The sequence below is a fragment of the Mauremys reevesii genome, linkage group 1 (genome assembly GCF_016161935.1).
Source record: "Mauremys reevesii isolate NIE-2019 linkage group 1, ASM1616193v1, whole genome shotgun sequence".
NCBI classification, from domain to species: Eukaryota; Metazoa; Chordata; order Testudines; family Geoemydidae; genus Mauremys; species Mauremys reevesii.
In genome coordinates, this window is record NC_052623.1 from 143,173,081 (window position 1) to 143,197,260 (window position 24,180).

General features: G+C 45.0%; 1 protein-coding gene and 1 long non-coding RNA gene across 7 annotated transcripts in view; both read right to left on the reverse strand.

Moving 5' to 3' along the window:
- Window positions 1–24,180, reverse strand: part of MAP7D2 (MAP7 domain containing 2) — a 144,611-nt gene that overhangs the window by 88,144 nt on the left and 32,287 nt on the right. The gene's annotated exons all lie outside the window — the stretch shown is intronic.
- The window catches only part of LOC120401745, a 30,120-nt gene continuing 27,342 nt past the window's right edge, over window positions 21,403–24,180 (reverse strand). Inside the window, exon 3 of the long non-coding RNA XR_005596697.1 lies at window positions 21,403–23,654. This is a non-coding gene — a long non-coding RNA (uncharacterized LOC120401745). The remainder of the gene's footprint in view (window positions 23,655–24,180) is intronic.

Below are 24,180 nucleotides of genomic sequence, written 5' to 3' on the forward strand. Positions count from 1 at the left end.
ATACAAATCTTAAAAAAAAAATCTTAAAAATAAACTTTTTTTTATAATTGCGACAGATAAAAATCAATTAAAAAAATTCTGCCAAGCCTAATTATAAATTGACTTAAGTCAGTGGTGACTGAAGTATTTAACTTTTTTGGGAGGGAGGATGTCAGGGGTTTTATTTTCTCTTCTGTATGCAATCCAGGTGCATGTGGATTGTTTAATGTAAGTCACAGGAATACAGACTAGTCTCTACTGCAAGCTTCTCTTGATGTAACCTAATGGTCTACAAATAAGCAGTCAGATACTGACTGACCTTAACTGGCATGGCATGCTCCTGTCAATGGCAAGCTGAAACAAGTTCCAGTTTGCTCTGCTCTCATCTGCTACATCAGTGGAATAGCTCATGACTTCAGACAGAAGCATCTGTTGGTTGCCAGATGTGGAAAGTCTTTTCTCCTCATCAGCTGTTCCCATAAGCAATGACTGGAGGATAAAAGCAAATCTGACAGATCCAGAAAAAAGCAAAATTTATCCAGCTGTGAATCCAACTGTGACTAGGAGACAGGTTTAACTTGTTCTTTTTACTGTACCTTATTTGAACAAACAGTATTTCCCACTGACTTACTAAGGGAAAGCAAGAGATGTTTGTAGACCAGTGGAAAAAAAGGATACAAATTTTTCTAGGGCTGTGCACGTCAGCCCCTTTCATTGTTAGGGATGTTTCTCCATTAATGCCTTCAGTTTGTTCACCCCGTTTTTCTTGAAAGCTACACTACTACATATATTATAAACAGCATATGTTATAAGTATAGCAACAATAGCACCAGTGCCAACTGTAGTTCCTTAATTATCTTTTTGGCCAATTCAAAATGAATTCAACCCCACCTCTAATTCTGGGAATACAATTTTAGCTGCCCACAATTAGAGGCCACTTCTCAAAGCTTGACTTTTAAGTCCACATCAATAATTGCCTCAGTGCTTTCTTCCACGTGCCCCCTCTGCAAAAAGGACCTCCATGAGCTCATTGAAGACTCTACCCTTTCTAGATCCACTTTAAAGACCCACTTCTGTTGTGATGTCTACAGTGACTTTAGTTAACTAGTATTTGTCATTCCCCTTCCCCATACCTGTGTCTACTTTCCTATCTGTCCTTAGACAGAGCAGGGGCCTTCCAATCTTGCATATCTAAAGAGCACTTAAATAAAACAATAATAATTACATTGGCCCAGCACATGGGATCATGTGTTTTTCTCCCTGTCTCTTTAGGAGATGCCCCAAAGACTATTCAGCCTGCCCCTTTTCCACAGCTGGAGTAGTTATCCTTCAGCTCAGCTAGTGGAGGACTAGTGCTTTCAGTGTTAAGTGTCCTAGGTTATACATTCTTTGAGAACTCAGGTATGTGAGTGTAAGAGAGCCACCATGGTTGATTAAACATATAGAGAAAGTCTGAATCAAACTGATTTTTCTTTTCAATACAACCTTTCAGACACGAAGTTAAAGAAATACTGACTATAAGTCATCTTTTGTCTTTATCCTTTGATGTTGCGTTCTGCACATGGAAAGATGTCAGTATCCTGTCAAACCTGAGACCATTTTATCCTTCTCCCAGGTGACATACTACAGAAAGAGAGTGAAGGGGGAAGAGGCAAGAAAAGAGTGAATGCACTCCTGCCTTGCGCTCCACAGTTACAACAGGCACCAAAACCACATTCCACAAATGAAAACTTCTTGCTTCACAACCCTTAGGGCAACAATTAATTTTTATATGTTCCACTTCATTTTTTCCACACAAAGTCATAAGCTATATATTACATTAGACAGAAATAGAAAGTTTTGAACTAGACTACTGAATTTTAGTATTGTAAAGGGGGCTCTTTGGTAAGGTATTTCTAGTAGGTTCTCATGGAACAAATCTCAAAGACAATACAATTGGTATTGGCATGATCAGCTAGCCAGAAAGAGGTATTCTGAAACACACACATGATGGGATCCAACCCATCTTGCCTGGAACAAAGTGAATAGTGTTTTACAGCCTTGTTGAGAAAGCAAGAGAGAATTCCACCTCTTGACTCTGAGGGAACGTTGAGTGAAAAGAGCATCACTGGCTGCAATTCCACCTGCAAGGACTTGCTGAGATTCCAGCAAGTGCTGGGAACCCAGCTGCTGAGAGGTGAGGATATAAGAATCAAATTGTGTCTGTAGCCATGTTTTATACTCTCTTGATAGCTCTGAGGCGGATCTAAATGTAAGGTGTACAATATTTTGTTTTTATTTTATGCCATCTTCATATTGGTTCCTTTTAATAGTCATATTATTCTCTGGTTTAATATTTTAATGTGAACAACACAGTGGCTGTAATCAGTCATGTAGAGGATGTATGCATCTGTGTGTGTAAAGTCAGACATAGACTTCCTAGGACGAGTTCCTCACCCCTGCTTTGTCTTTTCTGCAGGCTTAACAGGGCACACGGAGCAGCACAGGGAGGTTGCCATAATTTAGATAGCTGTCTCCATTATGCTGGAATCCACTTCAGTCCCCAGAGCAGCTCAAGATTGGGAGGGGGACAAAGGTGGCTCAAAGCCACCATAAACAGCCCTAGCCCCTCCAATGGCTGTGCGTTCTGTGCTGCACTTCTTAGAGATGCATCACAGAATCTCACCCATAGTGTTTAAGTCCTGCTGCTCTCCAATTAAAAGAGAACGTTTTTAATCAAGGTGAGAGGATACACCAAAGTGACTATCTTTCTGGGAGCCCAGTGTGATTCCTGGAAAAGGCTACTTTTAAGTACAACTAACGACATCCAAATGAGTTGATGCATAAAAACATTCAGGTTGATTATTAGGAAAAACTATTTCACGAGGAGGGTGGTGAAACACTGGAATGGGTTACCTAGGGAGGTGGTGGACTCTCCATCCTTAGAGGTTTTTAAGGCCCAGCTTGACAAAGCCCTGGCTGGGATGATTTAGTTGGGGTTGGTCCTGCTTTGAGCAGGGGGCTGGGCTAAATGACCTCTTGAGGTCTCTTCCAAACCTAATCTTCTATGATTCTATAATCTGGATACACTTTGGAAGTATACAGGTCAGTGTTCTGAATAAATAACTTAATTGTTAAATTGATGTATTTCTGTGTATTTCCCTGGCTATTCTGAATTTGAAGAAAAAGAATGTGATCGTGAGATGCTTTCATAAAAAAAAAAGTCTGTTCTTATATGTATTGCAAAATAAAGTTAAATCTTTGTTAACCTGTAACCTATTCAAGGCTTCTTCATGAGTTTCTGTTGCAAACCTTCACATTTATTTACAAAAATACTAGCAGAAGCAGGGTGACAATCTAATAATGAGCACTTGATCTATAGACCAACTAAGTATTAACAAAGTTAAATTTGTCTAGCCCAAGAGATAGTACGTGAGAGAACTGTCTCTCTAACACTTATTTTCATGTCTCAAAAAAAGAAAACTCTACCTGCAGGTAAGATTTTGGTGCATTTACAGAAATTTCTCTAAGCTACAGGATAAAGCAAACGTGAAGGCAAGGGGAGGGGACCCAGATTAAACTGTATGTATACATATGCGCACACATGCACATTATTTTCAGAGTTTTGCCATACTCATTCCAAGAGAAAAATCAAAGAACTAATTAGAGTACAGCAGGTCACTAAGCTTTCAGTTTAAGTTATGTTTACCACAAAGTTAAGGCACCGTAGTAAGTATTCTGTCAAAATACATCAAAACCTCAAGGTCAATAAAAAGTGCAATGAGGCGTAACAAGACGCCTTGAGGATGAATGTAGAACTTTCATTACAATTGCTTAGGTTTTTTTAGGAAATGCGCAGCCCCTGAACATACTTGTAGGAGTTCTCTCTCTTTTCATCAGCAGAACTCCACTATGCTTTAAAGTACTAATTTTGGTCAAGAATGCGGTCCACTAGTCTTTTTAATTGTTATACAACTCAGCCAAGTCACCACTTGAAAATAGTCAAATTGTATTATAAACATCTTGCTGAGGTCAGAAGTGAAATTGAGGTTGGCAATCTTACCCCAATCATTATTTGTCATTTGTCTATATCACCAAGACACTAAAAATATTTAGCCTAGGGTGACCAGACAGCAAATGTGAAAAATTGGGACCGGGGGTGGGAGTGGGGGAGTAATAGGAACCTATATAAGAAAAAGACCGAAAAACAGGACTGTCCCTATAAAATTGGGACATCTGGTCACCCTAATTTAGCCCTACTAGCAGACTTTATTCAAGAGAAGTCATAGACTCTTAGAAAATCAGGAATGGAAGGGACCTCAGGAGGTCATCTAGTCCAACCCCCTGCTCAAAGACGGACCAATCCCCATATCCCTAATTCCACTGAGCCCTGGTCTACACTATGAGTTTAGGTCGAATTTAGCAGTGTTAGATCGATTTAACCCTGCACCCGTCCACACGATGAAGCCATTTTTGTCGTCTTAAAGGGCTCTTAAAATCAATTTCTGTACTCCTCTCCGATGAGGGGATTAGTGCTGAAATCGACCCTGCTGGGTTGAATTTGGGATAGTGTGGATGCAATTAGACAATATTGGCCTCCGGGAGCTATCCCAGAGTGCTCCATTGTGACCGCTCCAGACAGCACTCTCAACTCAGATGCACTGGCCAGATAGACAGGAAAAGCCTGTCAAAACTTTTGAATTTCATTTCCTGTTTGGCCAGCGTAGCGAGCTGATCAGCACAGGTGACCATGCAGAACTCATCAGCGCTGGTGACCATGGAGTCCAGCATGGACCGAATGGGAGGTACTGGATCTGATCGCTATATGGGGAAGACGAATCTGTACTATCAGAACTCCGTTTTAAAAGACGAAACGATTAAGCACAGCCAGACACCAGGGCAGTTAGAAGAGCGCAGCAGGCAGCGCTGCCCATCAGAGAAGCTTTGAAAACCAGTTTCATGACTGGCCAGGCTATGGTGTGAAAGTTCTGTTTGTTTCTCCTTGATGAAAACCCGCCCCCTTGGTTCACTCTACTTCCTGTAAGCCAACCGCCCTCCCCTCCCTGCTTTGATCTCCGCTTGCAGAGGCAATAAAGTCATTGTTTCGAATTAATAAAGAATGCGTGAATTTATCACACGAATGGGGGGATAACTGCCAAGGTAGCCCGGGAGGGGTGGGGGAGGAGGGAAGCACAGGGGTGGGGTAGTTGTAGGGGCACCCCCTAGAATGGCATGCAGCTCATCATAGAAGCGGGATGTCTGGGGCTCTGACCCAGAGCGGCTGTTTGCCTCTCTGGTTCTTTGGTAGGCTTGCCTGATATTCCATTAGACGAAACTTAAAGAAGGGAATGACCTGGAATCACTCCCATTTATGTCCAGGCGCCCCCGATCGACCACACCGAGGCCAGCCAGGAGCACCCATGTCAGCCCAGGCGCCCCCGACCGACCTCACCGAGGCCGGCCAGGAGGAACCAGGAGACAGCAGCAGACGGTACAATACGGCTGCTAACTGGTTTTGCTAACTTGCAAAGGCAAGGAGCTGCTGCTGCGTAGCACTGCGGTACCATGTCTGCCAGCAGCATCCAGGAGACGTACGGTGACAGTGAGCTGAGCAGGCTAACCATGCTTGCCGTGGTATGTCGTCTGCACGGATAACCCAGGAAAAAAGGCAAGAAATGATTTTTTCCCATTGCTTTCACGGGGGCGGGGGGGGGGAAGGGGGTTAACGACATGTACCCAGAACCACCCGCAACAATGTTTTTGCCCAATCAGGCATTGGGAGCTCAACCCAGAAGTCCAATGGGCAGCAGAGACTGCAGGAACCATGTGATAGCTACTCACAGTGCAATGCTCCAAAAGTCAACACTAGTCTCGGTACTGAGGACAAAGTTCGCCGACTTAATGGTCTTAATGGTTTTAAGTGGGGACACACACAATCGACTGTATCAAATCGATTTCTAAAAATCGACATATTAAATCCATCTAATTTCATAGTGTAGATATACCCTCAGCATACATCATTCAGCTGCCATTAGTGGTCAATGAGGAAATGCCTGCTAAGGCAGTTGCCACTGTGTTCTTCAGTCCTGGTAGATAAACCTCTGAGATCTGTATGCAGTACGATATGCACCAGGTCCATACTTTTACGGATTCGGTACATAAGGTTTGGGATTTTGCTCCTCTGTCCGGCATCATTCTGATTGGGTGGCTCCAATGTGCAGTAGGAAGTGCTGGCAAGCATAATGAACCACTCTGAGCTAATACATTGATATAGAGGATCGCCTTCCAAGACATCCATTTGCCCTGAGCTGTGAAGTTCTGGAAGTGTGTGCCCCAGTCTAGCAGGGAGACATCTGTAGTGATGATCCGTGTAAACGGGCGCAGACTCACTCGGCGGCACTTTCTGCTGATTGTCCGTGGGAATTAGCTCACCAGCCCTCTGGAGCGCCCTCTGTCGGCCGGTGATCCGCTACCACTGCTGGCCTCCGTGTCCCTCCCAGGACCCCAGTGCCCCTTTAACTAGGTGCTGCCCCCTGGCAGTACCCCCACAGTTTTGGGTCTCCCCCTCCCAGGGGAACTCCCACCCACTATCCCCACTTCGCCTCAGTCTTGGCTACTCCCCGTCTCCATCTAGCCCCTGTTCACTGGGGCAGACTGCAGCATCAGCCACTCATCACAGGCAAAGGGGTTTGGACCTGCTGCCTCTGGCTACCCGTGGGCTGCCCCTGCAACCCAGTACCTAATAGGCCTTACCAGGCCTGCAGCCTGGGGCTTTCCTAGGCCGGAGCTCCCCAGCACCATTGGCCTTTCCCCAGGCACACCTTCTGTGGAGCCTTCAACCAATTTAGAGAAACAAGGACCCTCCGAGGTATGGACACTCACTTGGATAGACTGTGCTTGTTGGTATAGTTCTCAGCCAGGCTTGAAGACACCAAGACTGTAGTCTTGCTAAGGGTGTCACAAATGTACAGGCTCCCATATGGCCCGGAACTTGCAGGCGAATCATTGTTGTGGCTTGCAGATTCTGTTGTATTGTTGAAATGAGGCTGGACATTGTAGAAAATCCATCCTTGAGCAAGTATGGTCTGGCAGTGGAGGAGTCCAGAGTGGCCTCAATTAAGTCCATGTGTGGAGTAGGTGGAAGGGTAGGATCTTCTGTGTCAAGAAAGAGTCCCAGTGACTGGACAGAGATAGGACCTCAGTAGTTTCTGTCTGTACCTTGAGAAATCGGCAACCTTTCAGGAACCAATCTCCCAGCTAGGGAAAGTCAATTATTCCCATCTGGCGAAGGTGGGCTGCAACAGCGCAGAGGCCTTTGGTAAAGACTGCTGGGGCTTTAGAGGAAGGCCCTCCTAGAGAACCTGAGATTTTTCCGGGAGGTGGAGGGGGGTGTAGTCAGTCTCATGTGCTGCTAGTGGACTAGGTGAGACCATTAAGCTATCTATGATCTACTGTATTTTCTCCTTGTTGCAGGTGTATAGGTGCCCAGAGATTGTACCAGCTCCCGGGAGTTTTTAAGAGAGGGAAGAGACCTGGCTGTAGCGTCATTGAACAACTTGGGCCCACCAAAAGGAAGGCCCTTGACAATATATTGGACCTCCCAGGGGAGGCTGGAAGACTGAAACCAAGAAGCTCGGTGCATGACTACTGCCATAGCCATGGAACATGGAGCTGCATTGGCAGCATCGAGCAAAGCCCGGAGAGACATGTTGGCAATTGTTTGGCTTTCTGTTATGAGGGCTTCAAATCATTCCTTCTGATCCTGTGGCAGGTGTTCAATAAAAGATGAACAATTTGAATAATTTGTAAAATCATATTTTGCCATCAGGGCTTGTTAATTAGCTACTGTGAACTGCAAAGACACAGAGGAGTAGCTCTTGCAGCCTAGAAGGTGCAGTCATTTCAGTTCCTTGTCAGATGGTGTTAAGCAAGACCAATGTTGCTTGTTTTGTTCATTAATAGCCTTGACAACTAGGGAGTTGGGTGTAGAATGGGGAAAAAAAATAATACTCCTGAGCATCTGGGTGGGATATAGGTTTTTTTATCAGTCTACTTACACATAAGTGGTACAGTATCTGGAGTTTCCCATACAGTACAGGCTTGGGCCAGCAGAACATCGTTGCTGGGCAAGGCGATTTTGCCCTGAGGAAACGTATGCCAGATTTCTATCAGGAAATGTTGGGATTCCTGTATCTCCTCCAATGGAATTAGTAAGGCCTCCACTAATCATTTCATAAGGTCCTGAAAGGCCTTGAAACCATCAGTGTAAAATGGTGGGGCAGCTTAACAGCCTCCTCTCGTAATGAGGAGAATTTGTGGGAAGGTGTTGTTTCTTCCTCATCAGCAGGCACTTAGTCTTTTGTGAGAGCATCCTCTGGAGCAGGCCCTAAGGCAGTGGCTGGTGCTCCTGGCATGCCCTCTTATGAAATGGGACCATGGAGAACTGGTCACCATAAGAGACCATGTGTTTCCAATAGGCCAATTATTATGGGGCATAAGGGAAGAGGGCATGGCCCCTTCTAGGTGTATCTCCTGCTAGGAGATTCCACCTCAGGGTGCACCTCTGAGACTCAGACTTTAAGGCCAGAAGGGACCATCATGATCATCTAATTTAACCTCCTGCACATTCAGGGGCGGCTCTACCTTTTTGGCCGCCCCAAGCAGTCATGCGCGGGAGGCGCCCCGGAGCCGCGGGAGCAGCGGACCTCCCGCGGGCATGACTGCAGAGGGACCGCTGGTCCCGCGTGGCTCGGCTGGACCTCCTGCGGCTGCGGACGGTTCGCGGGTCCGGCGGCTCCGCTTGAGCTGCCGCAGTCATGCCTGCGGGAGGTCCAGCCGAGCCGCGGGACGAGCGCCCCCTCCGCAGTCATGCCTGCGGCAGGTCCAGTCGTCCCGGGGCTCCGGTGGACCTCCCGCAGGCATGACTGCGGCAGGTCCACCGGCCCAGCCTGCGGCCCCTCCCCCCCCTCCGAGGAGCAGGGGACGGGCCGCTCCTCGGCTCGCAGCGGCAGGATGAGCTGGGGCCCCAGCCTTTTGCCGCCCCCTAGATTTTGCCGCCCTAGGCACCAGCTTGTTTTGCTGGTGCCTAGAGCCGCCCCTGTGCACATTGCCACAGAGCCCCACCCACCCCTCCTGTAATAGACCCATAACCTCTGGCTGAGTTACTGTAGTCCTCAAACCATGATTTAAAGTTACAGAGAATACACTATTTACATTCGTTTAAACATAGGCGTCCGCTGGAACACCCATGGAAAAAAATTAGTGGGTGCATAGCACCCATCGGCAGCCAGCTCTCCCTCTCCCTCCCAGAGCCTCCTGCCCACAGTGATCAGCTGTTCCACAGCATGCAGGAAGTGCTAGGAGGGAGTGGGAGGAGCGGGGACAGGGCACGCTCGGAAGAGGGGGCAGAACTGGGCAGGAAGAGGCGGGATGGAGGTGGAGTGGGGCGGGAAGAGGTAGGGCAGGGGTGGGGCCTGGGCAAGGGCGGCTCCAGGCCCCAGCACGCCAAGCGCGTGCTTGGGGCGGCGCTCTGCCGGTCGCCGGGAGGGCGGCAGGCAGGCAGGCAGGCTTCGGCGGCGTGCCTGCGGAGGGTCCGCTGGTCCCGCGGCTCTGGTGGACCTCCCGCAGGAGTGCCTGCGGAGGGTCTGCTGGTCTCGCGGCTTCGGTGGAGCTGCAGGATCAGCGGCCCCTCCACAGGTACGCCTGCGGGAGGTCCACCGGAGCCGCGGGACCGGCGACCGGCAGAGCGCCCCCCGCAGCATGCCACCGTGCTTGGGGCGGCGAAATGTCTAGAGCCGCCCCTGGGCCTGGGAGGGAAGAAACAGGGGTGGAGGCTTGGGGGAAGGGGCTGGGGTGGAGCAGGGGGGTTGATCACACACACACACACTCCGGGCCTGGAGGAAGCCGGCGTCTGTGAGTTTAAACCGGCAAGTGACCCATGCCCCATACTGCAGAGGAAGGCAAAAAACCCCAGTGGTGGGGAGGTGTCTACCAATCTGACCTGGCGGGGGGAAATTCCTTTGCAACCCCAAATACGCCCATCAGTTAGACCCTGAGCATGTGGGGAAGACCCACCAGCCAGACAACTGGAAAAGAATTCTCTGTAGTAACTCAGAGCCCTCCCCATCTAGTGTCCCATCACTGGCCATTGGAGATCTTTGCAGCTAGCAGGCGCAGATCTGCTATATACCATTGTAGGCAGAGAAGGGGAAGCCTGAAGTCTCTGCAGACCAAATACAGGAGATGGATAGGTGTGTACACCACCTCCACCCACTGCTAAATTAACAAAGTTGCAACTTGTCACTTAAAATCCATTCTACTGTTTCATTCACCTGTATGTCCTAAGAGCAATCAATTCTGAGAGTTTGGATACTATTCCAGTGAGTGTTTGCTGTGTTAAGTCCCAGAGGAGAACTCGACTCATTCACAGCATGGCTGGCAATTAGAAAAACAAACATCCATCCATTATAGTCAAATTGAGAAAGTTCGATCTAGAAGTCCCTAGGCACAACAGTTGCAAAACCCCATGATCGCATTTTTAGTGTCACTTTTCAGAGTGGAACCACTCTTGTACATATTAACTTCCGAGCAATTTGAATGAGACAAAGGTAAATTTATTGAATGAGGTGATATACGGATTAGCAAAAAAGACAGTTTAAGTTGTATTGTTACATGAAAATGTCCTGTTTAAACATGTTAAGGGATATAACCACCACATCACACTAGTGTCAGTTTTCACAGCATGTAATATAAAACAGCTAATATTAGAACTGAGAAGCTTAGAGATATGATGTCGTAGCCTTGTCAGTCCCAGGATATTAGAGACACAAGGTGAGTGAGGTTCAGGGGCGGCCAAACTGCAGCTCTTTTACAATTAAAGTGCAGCTTGCAAAGCCACTCACATCTCCTCCATTCTCCATCTATCAAATTGGGGGTGGGGGGGGAGGCCCGGGAGGGAGCTTGGGGCTTCTGCCCAGCAGGGTCGGAGGATCTTGGGGCTTCAGCCCCACAGGGTACGCCTGCCAAGGATCAGGGCATCAGCAGGTGTAGGGCTGAAGCCCCATCAGGTGTTCCCTGCCAGGCTGCAGCTCCAAGCCCCAGAAAGCATGCCCTGCCAGGCTGCAGCTCCAAGCCCCAGAAAGCATGCCCTGCCAGGCTGAAGTCCCAAGCCCCCGGCCCTGCATTCCTGGAGCTCCAACAAGTGCACCCTGCAGGGCTGAAGCCCTGAGGTCCACCTTCCCACAGGGCAGAAGCCCATAGCCCCACCACAGGGCTGAAGCCCTGCTCCAGCTGGTGTGCCCAGTCTCTCGAACTTCTGAAGGATGTTGTATGCGGCTCAGAGCGTCAGTAAGTTTAGCCACCCCTATTTATTAGATCAACTTCTGATAATACCCACCCACCTTCTCAGGCTTAGAGAGAGGCAGTGACCACGCCCCAAACCACAGTTTCTAAAGTAATTTAGTTGCCTGGTACCATGACACTAGAGTTAATGCCAATATGAAATGGAATTGTAGTGTTGGAGGCGATAGATTTCATCATAAAATATTTTTTTTATTATCTGTGGAAAGCAGGATGAGAAATGAATGGAGGCTACAGTCTATCAAAATATTGCCGGGTCAACCAGAAACTGAAGATGGCAGATTAGTCGACAACAAAAATTATTTGCATAGAACATAATACAGCTTTGACAGAAGGCACTTACAGAGAGAGAGAGCGCATGAGCGAGCGAGAGAGAGAATTGCCCCTTAGTCATTCCCTGTGGGAAGCCAATTTAATCATGCACCCAAACCTTCCTCTGTATTTCAGTTTTACAGTATTAGAACATGTATGTAATGCTAGTTATATATGAAGTTCATAAAATAATCCTGCAAAAGGCATGTGATGTTACACCACATATTCTTTATGGAAATATGCTCATGATATGAATACGGTATAACTATGATAGACTTTATGCAAGATTGGTCTTGTAAAATATAATTGGAAAGGTTATAATTTCCTGAATGTGTTTATCCAGTTTGCATGCATCTATCATTTTTGTAGCTGAAGCTGTGAATATTGACCGTGTCTCTATATTTCAGATGTGCTACACTGGATGAGGCCAAACAATGTTAGTGGCTTATTGAAGAAATGCACAAAAGCATAAGGATTACCCTCAGGAACTGTGTGCAATAGATACCTCTCAGAGATAGCTCTACACAATGGGAACTGTTTGACACAAGTCTCAGAAAAAAAAACCCAACGCTTTCCAGAAAGTGGGGGGGAAGATATAAAAGAGGGACAATGACAACATGAGGGGGCCTCACTCTCCCTAGAACACACCTGAAAACACCTGAGGAACAAAGACTGAACTGCGAGAAGTGATAGTCCCAGGCTAAGATCTTTGGCCTATATAAGAAAACCTGGGAAAGCCAAGGCAACTTGTGCTGTAAGAATCTGCCAGCCTGTTTATCACTCAGGGTGAGAATTTAATTTGTATCCTACCTATCTAGTGTGTAAAACTCAGTCTGCGGCTTTTATTTATTTACTAAGGTAATCTGCTGGGTTCTGTTTGCTATCCCTTGAACCACTTAAATTCATCTTTTGTAGTTAATAAACTTACTTCTTGTTTATAATAAAACCCAGTTTATGTAATTTCTAACGGGGAGGTGGGCAAGAAGTCGTGCATATCTCTCTTCATATTGAGGACGAGGGTGGATTTTTATGAGCTTGTGCTGTGCAGGTTTTTCTATACAATGCAAGATGGTACACACCAGAAGGGGTGTGCACATGAGTGCTGAGGGAGTTCTCTCACACAGAGCTGGCTTCAGTCTGTGACTGCAGCAGGGTGTGGCCCTGTTTGTGTGTGCTGCAAGAGGCCAGACGCCAGAGAGCCTAATTCAGCAAAGCAGGGAGAGGGAACCCCGGCTGGTTGAGCAAGAGGTGCTCATGAAATCCCAGTACATCAGGTGGCACCCCAGAAGGGGGAATCCATCCCATCACAAGGCAACAAAAATCAATGCAAAGGAATCAAAAGTCAGTAGTCTACTACATTTATCTCTGGTTAGTAAAATGATACTTTGGTTTAACCGCTTTAACAAATCTAAAAATGGTCATTTATCAATTAACTAACATAAAGAATAATGTGAGAGCGACAAAGTGGGTGAGGTAATATCTTTTATTGGACCTTCCTCTGTTGGTGAGAGAGAGAGAGAAACTTTCAAGCTACAAAGAGCTCTTCCTCAGGTCTAGGAAAAAGAACGAGTACTTGTGGCACCTTAGAGACTAAGGCTACGTCTATACTTACCCGCCCGGGTCGGCGGGTAGCGTTCGACTTCTCGGAGTTCGATATATCGTGTCTCATCTAGACGCAATATATCGAACTCCGAATGCGCTCCCGTCGACTCCGGAACTCCACCACCGTGAACGGCGGTGACGGAGTCGACGGGGGAGCCGCGGACTTCGATCCCACAGCGTCTGGACGGGTGAATAGTTCGAACTAAGGTAGTTCGAGTTCAGCTACGCTATTCGCGTAGCTGAACTTGTGTACCTTAGTTCGACCCCCCGCCCCCCCCCCCGCCCAGTGTAGACCAGGCCTAACAAATTTATTTGGGCATAAGCTTTCGTGGGCTAAAACCCAATTCATCGGATGAATGCGGTGGAAAATACAGTAGGAAAATATATAGAGATATATATATACACACACACACACACACACACACACACAGAGCATGAAAAAAATGGGTGTTGCCATATCAACTGTAACAAGGGTAATTAATTAAGGTGGGCTATTATCAGCAGGAGAAAAAAAAACTTTTGTAGTGATAATCAGGATGGCCCATTTCCAACAGTTGACAAGAAGGTGTGAGTAACGTTAGGGGAAAAACAGCATGGAGAAATAGTTTTTACTTTGTGTAATGACCCATCCACTCCCAGTCTTTATTCAACCCTAATTTAATGGTGTCTAGTTTGCAAATTAATTCCAATTTTGCAGTTTCTCATTGGAGTCTGTTTTTGAAGTTTTTTTTGTTGGAGAATTGCGACTTTTAGATCTGTAATTGAGTGACCAGGGAGGTTGAAGTATTCCCCGACTGGTTTTTGAATTCTTGACATCTGATGTGTCCATTTATTCTTTTGCATACAGACTGTCCGGTTTGGCCAATGTACATGGCAGAGGGGCATTGCTGGCACATGATGGCATATATCACATTGGTAGATGTGCAGGTGAACGAGCCTCTGATAGTGTGGCTGATGTGATTAGGTCCTATAATGGTGTCCCTTGAATAGATATGTGCACAGAGTTGGCAACAGGCTTTGTTGCAAGGATAGGTTCCTAGGTTAATGTTTTTGTTGTGTGGAGTGTAGTTGCTGGTGAGTATTTGCTTCAGGTTGGAGAGCTGTCTCTAATAAATGTGTTAGTCTCTAAGGTGCCACAAGTACTCCTCGTTCTTTTCGCTGATACAGACTAACATGGCTACCACTCTGAAACAGGTCTAAGAAAGATACTCCCAGGGTCTCAACAAAATGCAAGGTGGAACAGATCATTTAGCATAAGTAATTAGCATATATTGTAAGGGAGCATTTGAGGTAGAGTGGCCCATTAACATCTCTACAGTCATAGGACCAAAAGAGGGGGTTAGTGGTTTACAGTTTGTTGCAACAAGCCATAAATCCAGTCTCTCTGTTCAGTCCATGATTTTTAGTGTCTAGCAGAGTAATGAATTTTAGCTCCCAGGCTTGTCTTTTGAAAGCTTTATGCAGGTTTCCTTTGAGGATGAGGACTGATGGGTCAAATACAGAGTGATCGCTTTGATATTACCTCACCCACCTTGTGTCTCTGACATCCTAGGACTGACAGGGCTACAACTACACTGTATATTGCACAATAATATTGGGAGGCTTATGACTGAGCAAGCTTTGTAATCAGTTCAATTTGTGTCTATAATATGCCTCTAAAGGGTTTGGTGATTTAAGTGACACATGCAATTTTTAATTGTATATTTCCTTATTAAAATGAAAACTAAAAAATAATTTCCCCCACATTCTTCATTTCCTCTTTCCCTTCTGGCTTGTCATAATTGTGCTTTTACTGCAGCAATTTCTTTGTAGGAATGTTAACTCTGCCAATTCTGCAAATAAATAAAAAGAGCCTTATTTGGCTACCATATGCACACAATGTGGGTTTTGAATGTCAAAAGCTGGTTGGTAATTATATTTTAAAAACCAATGTACAAAAAGATGCAAAAATCAACCCCTGTAATATTCAAATAATTTTGTCTTCTTTTTTACACTGTAATATCCTCTTAAAGGGCAAATCCTTTACTAGAAATCGTGTCCATTTCCACTTGGCAATTATTCTTCTTCCCACTCCAACAAACGTGTGTTCTGATGGAGGCTGACATAACGCAGTTATATCAAATACTTCAGATGGTCATGATATTCATGCGGAAAAATGTTCTTGAACCACAATATTAATACATACTTTGGACTCATCTTTTTTGTATCCAAATCTGCACTACTCCATTGAGGTAGATATCTCCCATTTTTCAGAAAGAAATTAAACCAGATTTTATGCATTTTCGAGAGGGAGCTGGTCAGAACTTGGATTACAGCTCAGGAGCAGAGCTAGGCTGGAAACTGTTTTCTCATCTTGTGAAAATTTTGAAATTTTCAAAAAATGTCCATGTCCCAAATGGCCAAAAAAAGATGTCAAGTATCAGAGGGGTAGCCGTGTTAGTCTGGTTCTGTAGAAGCAGCAAAGAATCCTGTGGCACCTTATAGACTAACAGATGTTAGTCTATAAGGTGCCACAGGATTCTTTGCTGCTTCTACAAAAAAAGATGGAATCTCGAAATGTTTGTGAACAACAGAAAAAAAAAATTCAGGTTAACTGAAACATGTTTTTTTAAATAATGGTGAAAATCAAAACAATTAATTTTAAAAAATGTATAATTTTGCAACTTTTTTCTAAAAAGTTTTCGAAATAAGAAAATCATCAAAATTAATCTTTTCCTTGCAAAAAGTTTTGTTTTTGATGAATTGGCATTTTCCAAGGAAAGTCAAACAAATCCCAGCAGCTGTGCTCAAGAGTACCTATCTCCCAGGCCTAAGCTCAAATCACTAGCCTGATGAGTACAGCTCTAGAAATTGCTCTGTAGCCAAAAGGGGAACATCACCCCTGCCCTTCCCCAAAACCCCTTCATTATGTTTGCAGCAGTATGATAAAATCATATTAAATAAAAATGTTAAAATCAGATGGTATTTTTACCCACATAGGTTTGCAATAGCATCTAAGTTATGGATGATCTCTGTCAAAGGGACTTGTGTTACACCCACTGTTACACTATCTTGGCCCCATATAACATTCACTCAATTTAATCAAGGTGACTCCTTAAGTATTGTGCTAAGACTCGCTATTCTACTGGAGGGAATGTTTATGAAATGGGACATAAAATATAGGTCACGACTACTTTTAGTTATTAAAGATTCCATGGCATATTTTGCATGAGGGATGAGGTTAGACTCAGTGTCCTGGACAAATTCCAGTTTGGGTAGTTATATTTTGCCTCTCTAGATCACTCCCACTGAAGTTTCAACTGAATACAGTATTCCCTAGACCACTGGTTATCAATCTTTTTTCATTTGCGGACCCCTACAAAATTTCAAATGGTGGTGCAGACCCCTTCGGAAATTCAACCTGTGGTCCGCGGACCCCTACCATAGAAGTCTGAGAGACTGAAAACTGACTGAACAAAATTCAACTATAAACGTTGCATGTGCTCGGCAAGACATTTGATGCAGCGTCAGAAAGGGCACTAACTGTGGGCTTCTCAGGTAATGACGACACTTCTGGGTTTTGACCTGTAGGGGGGGATTTTCACATACTATTGATTGATCAGAAAAATTGAATGTCTTTTCTGGGGTCTGAAACTTTATTTTCATAGTCACCTTTCGTGGACCCCTTAGACAAAGTCTGCCAACCCCCAGGGTCTGTGGACCACAGGTTGAAAACCACTGTCCTAAACTGCCATGTACTGATTCTGTGCATTATTAAACAGTAACCATATTCCATCCAGAGGTGATCAGTAATCCAGTGATGGTTAAATGACTTAGGCATAGATAACTTATTAACTGCTTTATAACACTCACATGAATGGTGTGATACAAACCCAGTTATGAAACTATAAGGAATTGTTTTAACAAGGATATTTTGGCAATACCGAAATACTTGAATGGCCTCCCAATAATCAAGCAGTAAAACTAATTATTTTCAGTATTACAAACACACATATTATAACAGATGCACTTTACTATGTCCTATCCAAACGCCTTAGGATACAGAATTACATATATCTGTTCTTTATATTTTACAAGGGTATTCACTTACTAAGACAAGTAGTATACCACATTCTCCTGCAAAGGATGTATCTGACAAAATGATTAACGCCATACAAGTCTCCTTTTGTATAAACTGAGCTTTGCAAATAACTTTTTTTTTAAATTATTGCTTATCACAGCAGGTCTGTTATATTTCTCAATATTGGCAAATTCTTCAGTAGTACCCCCATGTGCCACATTCTGGCATTTCTGTAGACATATTGCCCAGTAGCAAACTGCTAAAGAAAAAAAACCACTGTGATTAATTGAATTATTTCCAAGACAAATCAAAAGTATTCATTTGTTCTACACACAGAAATGAACAGTTTTCCACTGATTAAGTCACTTTTACCTTGTAATCTATGAACTAGTGTAGTTGTATAAGGCTTAGAATCTACCTTATAATTAAGTGCTAAATATGGCATTCTGGCAGAGGAGGATCAGTAAGAAAGTCTTTCGAGTGAACTCTGTTTAATCACAGTAAAAGTAAAAAACCCAATCTACACTCTCATTTACACTTACGGCTTTAGGAATAATTAATAGGTCATTGATATAAAGCAACAAAACAAAACAAAACCTTTATTCCTTGGTAGTAAAAGGTAAAAAGAAAAAATGACAAAACAGGAAAACATCAAAAAGGAACTGAGCAGTGCAGAACATTGTCCTATTAATCTGTTCAGTAGCTGATTTTGATTTAATCAAATGGCAGCTACTTTGGAGAAAAAGTGGCACACTAATTTCAGATAGTTTAAAAAATGCAATTGAAACATCTCTTGACGTTTGATTTTTATATTAGCAAATAAAAGGATATTTTTGCACCAGACAGATCTCTGGACTAAGACTGGCTGGAAAATACAAATTCCAGTTCACAAAAAATTTAGAGGTTTTGACATTTGTTTTCATTCTGATGTGGAACAAAAACACTATATTTCTAACTTTGTTGTGTGTGAAAAGTTTCAAGAGTGCATGTGCACACCCCAGAATAGCCAACAGCCCGGCCACAGAGTCATAGAATTTAAGGCCAGGAAGCCCGCTAGATCATCTAGTCTGATCTCCTGCATATCACAGGCCAGCAACACCTGCACAGTAAATCCAACAACCAAAATGATAGTGAAGTATTACAGCCCACAGAAGACTAAACACAGGCAGGGAATAGGAAGGACCAAGGAGTACCAGTGCTCTGCTTGATACACACCAGAGACTTTAACCTGAGCCTCTCACCTCCTAGGTGTGTGCCCTAGCCACTGGGCTATTGGCTATTCTGGGGGTGTTCTGCTCCTTCCCAACACCCCCTCCCGACCAAACATTCCACTGTAGACCTGAGAAACCTTCCCTCAAAAATGTATTAGCACAACTCTAGCATTGTGGCAACACCAAGGATGGAGTCTGTTTCAAAAAAGGCAACCATAGCAGAGTTCTGAAACACAGTTGTAACTAGAACTGGCTGGGAAAGTTTCAGATTTCAAAATGTTTAGCTGAAAATGGGCAATTTTTTTAAATGAAAAACTAATTTCTGTTTTTCTAACAGCTCTAGTTACAATGCTAGTCAGACCTACCCAAACAAAATACAAAATTATGCTATAGTGCAGTTGAGGTAATAAGAGAGCTTCCATGCAAAATGTGTAGTAGAGATTCAATCCCCCCAATCAGTACTGGCAGGTCCTCTGTGGGCCAGATCCCTGCTCGCTAGCCGTGAGTGGAGGGGGTCCAGTGGCCAATAACGGGGGTGAGTGTGTAAGGCTCGTTGTGGGGTAAAGATGCAGCATGAGGGGCTGGGCTGCTCCCCCTGCTGATCTGTCAGCACAGCCCACACTGCGTGGGGGCTCTCGACGAGCAGGGCCCCGCCACCTATCCCATTTCTAGCTGATACTGGCTGCACACTGTGAGCTGCAGTGGCTGGTGAGTGCGGGAAGGTGCCAGATGGCAGCCGGCTATGTGTCGCCTCTGCTGCCCACCCATCAGCCCTTTATATGCTCACCCTCTCGCTGTCCTCTCACTGCTTTGCCCCTTCGCCCCCGCATCCCAGCTGCTCCTCCATCTACTCCCACAGCGGGGTGCATCCTTCTCCCAGTGCTGTGTGGAGAACCAGCCCCTGGTTGGAGCGCTCAGCTCGCCAACAGCCTGGCCAGCAGGCTCCTTCCTTCTTCCACTGACTCTGGTCAGGCTGGTGCCCCAGGAAATCCCAGGACCCTCTGGCCTGGGGTGCTGGCCAGGAGGAGCCGAGCCCTGCGTGTGCCAAAACCCCACACAGTGCTCGTACGGGGAAGCCTCTCCAAACCTGCAGGCTCCACAGCAGCCCCAAGGGCAGGGACTTAGCACCCTCTTCTCTCACACACCCACCCACACGTCTTGCCCCCAGAGAGTCCAGGGATGCTCTGTCCCCTAGGCACCCTCCCCTGCTGAGCCACCTCTCTGGCGGGGTTTGCTGAACCCCGACAGTCAGGTTCCCTGGGCCCTGGTGCACAATGCATCTTAGGGCTTAACCCCTTCCTGCCCGCTCTGTAGCCGGGGGGGCGAGGGGGAGGGACATGAGGCGGCTGGGTTACGTCAGTGGCCAGCAGCAGCCTGGAGGTGTTAGTTGCCTTTCGACACTGTGCAGGCAGGAAGAGACAAGCTGCTTCCAGCCACAAGGGGGGCAGGGGGAGAGATGAACTCTGCAAAGAAATGGGCCAGGTCATCCCTCCCCCTCCCCCCGCCTTCCTCCCTTGTGGCTGGAAAGGGCTCCCGTCCCGTCCCTCTCACACAGTGCCAAAAGGCTGCTGCTGGCCACATTCTGGTGTGAACCCTGGCAGAAATCTGGGGCGGGGGGGGGGGCATGTGACCCTGCATACCCCCACCCCATGTGTTGCCTCAGGAAGACACGGTGCCAGGTACTAGGAGTGGTGGGGTCCTTCCAGGGCCGGAGCTTCCATTTAGGTGACCTAGGCAGTCGCCTAGGGCGCCAGGATTTGGGGGGGGGGGGGCAGCATTTTGCCGGGAGGGCGGCAGGCTGCTCCGGTGGACCTCCCGCAGGCGTGCCTGCGGCAGGTCCACCGGAGCCGCGGGACCGGTGGACCCTCCGCAGGCACGCCTGCGGGAGGTCCACCGGAGCCACGGGACCGGCGGTGAAATGGGTAGAGCCGGCCCTGCGCCTATGGCGCCAAAAACCCTGGCGCCACTCCTGGGTCCTTCCCAGGGGCCCAGCCAGGCAAAGAGGGCGGAGAGTGCCACGAAGAGAGGGTCAGTCGGTCGGTGTGTGGGAGGGGTGGGGGTGTGTGGGTGTGGGGGTGTGTCACCTCTCCCCGTATGAACCCTAAAGCCATAAGAAAGTAAATAAATGAATCCAACTACGTAGTATTTCTTTTTAACAGGGGCTCAGTCAACTTGATATTAATTTGAACGTTTGTACTGCATAGTTCTGATTGACTGCCGTTAAACTCGCTTGAACACGAGTAATTTTACCAGGTGCCCCGTATTCAGCATAGGGAAATATGATCACCCTAACCATTTTTCTAGTGTGTTGCTCCCAGAATTGTGTTAGACAATCATCTGTGGAGACACTACCTTAACCTTTGTGAGAGTATATTCATATTTCAAGCAGAGAGTGCGATTCCCAGCTTGAGGACACATTCCCATGCTACTTCTAACTGCGCTAGAGCGGTAACAATAAAATATAGCTGCCACAGTGTGAGCAGTAGGACAGTTGGCACATACTTTTGTTGTTTACACTACTGTTCTACAACTGGCCACCCTACCCTCATCAAGCCATCCAACTGTCACTGACTGGTAAAAGATCCACTTTTTCCATTAACTTTTTAACTCAGAAGCCTAAAGAAGAAAGAGCTGAGGTCTCTCAGCCATTTATAGAACTATCACTACAGTGAGTTATACTAAAATAACTGCTGAAAAAAAAAAGGACACTAAGCTGATACTTCTCTAAATGTGCCTTTTTAGGGAAAGATATTAGCCATTGAAAGTTAGCCTTGAAATAGTAACAACCTATTTTTCTTGCTGAGCAATGAGAATTCAGTTGAGAAGATGCTAACCGCCATCAGAACAGCAAATGTAAGAAATTTGATTAGACATCACATTTTATTGATTGGCTCAGCTCTCTTCATTTTAATTTGGTAGATCAATGTAACATTAAGACATGAAGGTTTGCGTTTTAGTGGTCCATTAATGCCTCAAATGCACAACGATGCATGATAAATTAGACACTGCTCTTTTACAATAAGATTTATTGATTTGTATATTAGAAGTCTATTAAGATTGAAAAAAGTGTTTACGGTATATAAACCTGTCTAAGAGAAAGACAGGTAGTAAAAATGCAAGTATTGAACTTTAAAATTTTACAGCACTATCAATTAGTATAACTGATATTGTACCATTGTGTTCTTATATACTCTGCCTTCCTTCCCTTTTTGGGATGCTAGTGTAAAACAAGGTTATATACCATTTCAGACCCTTTAAAAATATTTCCCCCTACATCTCCCACCCCTTATTCCCAACACTGAATGACTGGTTTTAGAGGGTGTGTTTTGGCATACACACATGGGCACACAACCTCTCCGGGTACTTAAAGTAAGGACTTAACATTGGACCACTGACAAGAGCAGTAAGTCTTGCCTACAAAGTAGCACTGAACAATCCCCCTGCCTCCCTCCCAAAAAAAAAAAAAGAAAAAAAAAAAGAAAAAGCACACATCCGACTTTGCTTTGGAAATGTATTGCGAAGGAGTGCATTTATGCTGATAGCAACCAGTGTATCAGTTACTAAGATAGCACAGAGACATTTAACAGATTTCAGGTTTTCTGTATCAACAGCATTTTCTTATCCAGTTAGTTGCCAAAAGCAATCTTTGTCAAAGCCAACATAAATCCTGAGGAGTGTGATATATACAAAATGATGTAGACTTCCAGCCAAGAAAATAAGCGGCAAGAAAGATGGTCCAATTTAGCACATGTAGCATGGCTACTTTCTGTTGATCATGGATGCTTTAATTCAACAGTTAAATAAACATGCAGGTCAAGTCAAGATGGTGAGTGTGTCGTGATGAAAGGCAAAAAGCCACAGTGAAGAGTAATGATGTGCTTCAGTTTCCTCAAACCCCAGCAAGAGTGATAAATGGAACATACCATGATCATCTATTCCCGCCCTACACAAATTTGTTCCCTATAAACAGGGTAAATCCACTGTATACATTGGGACTGGTTTGGAACTCATTCTGAACAGTTCCAGCACAGTACTTTGAATATTGTGTCCACACCTAACACTATTCCAAACCATCAGTCATCAGGTTATCTGAAGTTTTTCTACAGGGTCCATCATCTTAACATCTAGAGACTAAGCAGCCAAAGTGACCATATCAGGGCCTCACATTACAACACAATAATGCCACAACAATGTCATCACAAGATTTGTTCTTGCCTGCGGAGACACCAAGCAGGGTTATAACCATGGTACAGAACTACATAACAGCCATATAAAAACCAGTGTAAAAGTTAAATTTTAATACAATCATAAGTTAAGCATTGCCAAAGTGTTTCACACCAGTAAAGGAAGAGAGAGAACCCACTGGTATTTACCAGAAGTAGCTATCTCTGCCTGGGATAGGGCTTCAGTGTATTTGGCACTGTCTGCTTCCACATACCTCTGTTCAATCTTTTCTCCCAGGGTTATATAATTTGTCCTCTTTATTTAAAAAATGAATGGTGTAAAGAAGACACACACACATACACACAGTGTAGTATTTTACAAAGGTTCTCCTTAGGGAAATTCCATGTGTCAATTCCACTCCCTTGTGTAGAGTTTGCTGTTGGCTGTAGGGTAGCTCCATACACCATGGGGAGATGATGGTAGGTTGATTTTACTTTGGAGCCCACACAAGTCTGCAGTGGCAAGAGAGTTTATCCCAAATTTGAAGTTTTGCTGTTGTGGAAAGACGCTTTTTCTGTGGCTTGGAAAAGATGGCCCACTGAAGAGATCAGGTGACAGCTGGGGGCTGGACAGCTGGTCCCCCAAAGACATGAAAGGAAAATAAAGGCCACTGTTCCTCACCCATAGAGAATGATGCTTTACATTGGGAAAGTAGAGAAGAGAAGAGTGATGGTCAAGTGGAGAATTCTCATCCCACTCCTCTTCCCTTCAGAGATGGGGTACCAATTCCTTTTCCCTGCTTGAGAGATGTAACCACCATTCAGGTTAAGACAGCGCTGCAGCATGGATTCAGACAATGTAAAACACAGCTGTGCTTATCCACTATGTATAACTAGATTTGGAAGGATTAGATGATCAATAAGTGATGATTGCACCACACACACAAACTAGCAAAAACATATTTCCATTGATAACAGAAATTTACAGATCTGCAAAGAAAGAAAAATGCTGATTGAAAACTCAGAATTTGATCTAAGGCTATTTAATTTGTATATTTGGACATGTGATGTTGACAATTTATGTTTTAACAGCTATAAAGCTTAAAATTTTTTAATCTCAATGTGTGCTCTCATTAAACAATTATTGTCAGACTCCTCCCTCATAATTTCCCACAACAGTGACTATTTAAATTGATAAAAATGGGGGGGGGAGCTTAAAATCCACAGATTTGTACAGCTAGGAACATTTAAATAAAATAAAAAATGCTTCAAAATAAACCTGGATATTATCAAATTAAAACTATTTAAAAAATTAAAATATAATTCTGCCAAGCCTGTTTATAACACATATGTAGATATCACAATTTGGTGCTGTAATAAGTAAGTCCAAACATCCTGATTACTAGCTAGAAAATTTAGGCTAGGTCTACACTAGGAGCACCTCGTCAGTATAAGAATACCAGTATACCAATCTGGCAAAATGCTGCTAGCGTGCTGAAGCTATACCAGCAGAGCT